Source organism: Leucopleurus acutus (assembly GCF_964270905.1).
Source record: "Leucopleurus acutus genome assembly, chromosome: 6".
Lineage (NCBI taxonomy): Eukaryota > Metazoa > Chordata > Mammalia > Artiodactyla > Delphinidae > Leucopleurus > Leucopleurus acutus.
The window spans coordinates 8,282,662-8,287,255 of record NC_139149.1 but is presented as its reverse complement, the minus strand read 5'-3'; positions in this window follow the sequence as shown (position 1 = coordinate 8,287,255).

Here is a 4,594-nt window from a genome sequence, read left to right as displayed (position 1 = left end):
ACACACACACACACACACACACACACACACACACCCGTCCTCTCCGACAGGCAGAGGGAAGGTATTCAATACTTCCTTCTTCAGAACAATTCACCTCTTTGTCTCCTCCCATCCAGGCCGTGATTGGGGAAGGAATCATGATTAGAACCAAACAAACCAAACGTGATCTAAAGACATTATTTTTCCAACAAATGACCTTTTTCCTCATTTAAAGGAATTTTTTGCTTCCTCTCCGTTTAATCCATTCCAACTTCAAACTGTAGACAACATTTCTGATAGAAGTCGCTTTCTTCCTATTACACAAAAAATGGAATTCCCCGACAGAAGAGGATAATCTTCCAGCACAGAAAGCTTCCACACACAGCTGCCCTGGCCTGAAGACGCTCCCCGAGAAATCCTAGAACATGCTGGACAACCGTAGTCTTTTGTTGGAATAAGGACACGTACACCAAACACATTACTTTGAAAGATAAATGTTCATTTGGAGAAACTGTTGGCTGAAAAAATTATGGACACACATCTTAAAATGCAATTCTTGCCTCAGGATCTCATGGGCTCTCAAGAAATTCTTGTGAACAAAATAGAGAAAGATTAGCAGCTGGCAGGACGATGGGTATTGGGAGGGGGTGTCTAACTGGGGAAACTGGCGTTCCAGAAGAGACCATCTGAGGAGAGTGGGACTCCGCAGGGGGGGCTGGTGGTGTAGGGTTCAGCAATTTTATCACAACCTCCGGACTTAAACATGGGGAAGATGGGTTCAAGGCCTCTACGCGGACTGGGGGAGGTCCCCTGAGGGCTCTGAGCAGATGGGGACTTGCTCCTGTCCTTCTGTCTGTCCACCACCCTCAGAGCCAGGCATTGCCCACTTTAGGACATGGGTTGACACGGACGGAAGTCAACCATGGCAAGATCGAAGCCCACCGAGGACCAACGCGTCTCAGCCATGGTGACCAATGCTGAAACAGGAGGAAAGGGGACAGGGCATAACCTTTAAAAGCATGGCATAGCCTGAGGACATGACATATAAGCTGACTAGAACCAAATAGGTCCAAGATGGCAGATGAGTCGACTTCCAGTAGCCCCTGAGCCTCATTATACTCTCATTGTAATACATTAGCTAAATGACACACCCCCAGGTGCCGTGACAGTTCCAAGGCCAACCATAAAGGTCAAAAAGTGGGTGGTGGCACAATTCCTGGAAATCCCTGCCCCTTCCCGAAATAGCTGGAATACTCCTCCCACCCATTAGCCTATGAAATTACCCAGCCCTATAAAAACTGACAACCCCATACCCTGGTGCCTTTCTTGCCTTCTGAGATGGCCCACACTCTGTCTGTGGAGTGTGTGTTTCTCTCTGAATAAATCCACTTCTTACCTATCACTTTGTCTCTCACTGAATTCTTTCTGCTACGAGACATCAAGAACCTGAGCTTTGGGCTTCCCTGGTGGCGCAGTGGTTGAGAGTCCGCCTGCCGATGCAGGGGACACGGGTTCGTGCCCCGGTCCAGGAAGATCCCACATGCCGCGGAGCGGCTGGGCCCGTGAGCCATGGCCGCTGAGCCCGCGCATCCGGAGCCTGTGCTCTGCGACGGGAGAGGCCACAACAGTGAGAGGCCTGCGTACCCAAAAAAAAAAAGAACCTGAGCTGCATTAAGTCCTGAGACCAGGTATATGATCTCAGTTAAAAGACCGTGGGTTCAAGTCCCAATATGAGTTGCATGGTTTCAACACCACCAGCAGACATGTGGCCAAGAGAATCGCCAATCTGCCCTGGAGTTTTAAAAACTGCAGATCGAAACAGGAAAACAGGCAAAAATGAAACAGGTGACCAGGCTGTGGTGATAGGAGTATGACTCATTTCTTCCAGTTTTACTAAACAATACCCTCTGGCTTCTGCAACAAGCAGAAGTGGTAGTCGCTTGGCAGGGACTGTGCAGAGTGTGGAGGACTGCAGCACCCTGAACCCCCCGCCTGGACCCCCGAGCGGGCAGCTCCATCCCCTACATGCAGCACTAGCACCAAGCACCCCTGACAGACAGATGGACAGGGCGTGGGGGAGAGCCAGAGGAGGCAGCCAACACCTAGGGCTGAGCACGCAGGTCCTACAGGGAGCAGGGTCAGCGGAGGGGAGAGCGCATCTCTGCAGGGCGCTGGGCCACAGCAGGGCAGAGAAGTCACAGCGGGAGAGGTCAGGCAGCTCGGCTGTGTTCCAGGGACAGTAGATTCAAGGCAGGGAGTGGAAGAAGATGGGGTAGAGAGACGGTCAGGATGGGAGATTTAAACAAGAGAGCGATTTAATCAGAAATGAGTTTCTGGGGCTTCCCGGAGGTCCAGTGGTCAGGACTCTGCACTTCCACTGCAGGGGGCATGGGTTCAAGCCCTGGTCCAGGAAGATCCCACGTGCTGCGGAACAAATAAGCCTGTGTGCCACAACTACTGAGCCTGTGCTCTAGAGCTCGCGAGCCACAACTACTGAGCTCACGTGCCACAACTACTGAAGCCCGAGCGCCAGAGAGCCCGTGCTCCACGGTAAGAGAAGCCACCGCAATGGGAAACCCGCGCACCGCAGCAAAGAGTAGCCCCCACTCGCCGCAACTAGAGAAAGCCCACGCGCGGCAACGAAGACCCAATGCAGCCAAAAAATAATTTAAAAATAAAAAATAAACAAAATGGGTCCTTGAAATAATGAGACTTAACACTATAATCAATAAACTGATAAAAAAAAAAAAGGAAGGAAGGAAGGGAGGGAGGGAGGGAGGGAGGGAGGGAGGAAAGGAAGAAAGGAAAGAAAGAAATGAGTTTCTGAAAAATTGCCCTGGCAGCCCTGGTCCACTCCAGGTATTGACTAAAGGGAGACACCACAGACAGGCCAGGACACTGTCACATTCCTGCAGGAAGAGGTGACAGGCCTGACCTGGGAGGAGGGGGAGATAAAAGGATTTAGAGCTCTTTAAGAGGCCGGTCAGAGGACTTGGTGACAGACACCGGAGCACGGAACAACCAGGACCCTTCTGGTCACAGAAACCTCACGAACGTGACGGGCTTGTTTCATTCCAGGCAAGGAAGGAGGCGAGGGCCCTGCTCTTTTTTTTTTTTTTTTTTTCCTGTTGACCAAGTCGCACGGCTTGCAGGATCCTAATTCCCAACCAGGGATGGAGTCCAGTGAGAGCACCAAGTCCTAACCACTGGACCGCCAGGGAATTCCCAGGGCCCTTGTCTTAAGAAGGCTTTGACTCTACGGGGAGAGGATGCCCTCCCTCTTCTCGCTGGCCAGGATTGTGTCAAAGGGTCACCCATAGCTGCATGGAAGTCTGAGTGATTTCAGTGGAGTTGATTGGTACCCTGGACAAAATCCAGAGTTCAGTTAGTGGGCAGGGGCAGGTGAGTACCGAGTGAGCACGAAGTGGCGTCAGGGGGACGCCCCGGGTTTGACAAGCCCATCTGAGAGGTGCCGTGGCCATCGGGGAAGATGGGCAGTTAGACACCTCCACCTGAAGCTTGGGTGAGGTCACTGGCCTGAAGCCATGAATTCAGGCTTGCCAGCTCATAATGAAGGATGACCTTCTACAAACTTCCCAGCCCATTTTGTGACTCTGCCCCATAGACCGCCCAAAGTAAGAATGGGGCGTCACATCAGGCTTCCAAAGGAGGAATGCCACTGCCTCCACGCTGGGATGGTCTCTGTGTGCGAACCTTGGCCCACCACGAGCTTATCACCTCTTTGGGGGAAGAGCTGGGCCTCCTTCCTGGTCACCCCGGCAGTTCACACAAGGCAGGTCACTGTGGGGACGTGAGATGAACCTCTGCCCACCCTGGGATTCCGAGACTTGGCATCCGTCTCTGCCCACTGTGCGTTGACCTTGGCGGGCTGGGAGGCCAGGAAGGTCTCTCACCCCCTCCCCCATCAGCAGTCGGGATCCTCATCTGTAATCAGGGGCTGGCTTCCTGCCTCATTGTCAATTATCCTTCTTTATTATACCGAGAAGTGTCTTCCTCAGTGATTTGCCTCCGCACAACCAGAGCCGGGCCTGGAACGTTGTTGGCAGTGGCCTGCCCGTGTTCTCTGGCAGGCCCACGGCAGCCTCTCCCCGGAGTCCCGGGGACCCAAGAGCAGCCGAGGCAACGCTGTCTTGACTGCCCTTCACATCCTCTCTGGCCTCACTGGCCACAGTGGCTTTCTTTCTTTTTTTTTTTTTTTTTTTTTTTTGCGGTACGCGGGCCTCTCACTGCTGTGGCCTCTCCCCTTGCGCAGCACAGGCTCCGGACGCGCAGGCTCAGCGGCCATGGCTCACGGGCCCAGCCGCTCCGCGGCATGTGGGATCTTCCCGGACCGGGGCACGAACCCGCGTCTCCTGCATCGGCCGGCGGACTCTCAACCACTGCGCCACCAGGGAAGCCCCACAGTGGCTTTCTTGAGCAGGGAACTCTTCTTAAAGGAAGGCATTTCGCAACTCCGTAGCATTCTGTGCCCGCAAAACTTCTTCCTCCCTCCTCTTGAGGCTGTGCTCAGGCCGCACCCCCAGGGCCCTCCCCCTCCCAGGTGCCCTCGTTTCTCCCCCGGGCCATCTCTACCTCGCTGCCCCTCAGCCCAGAC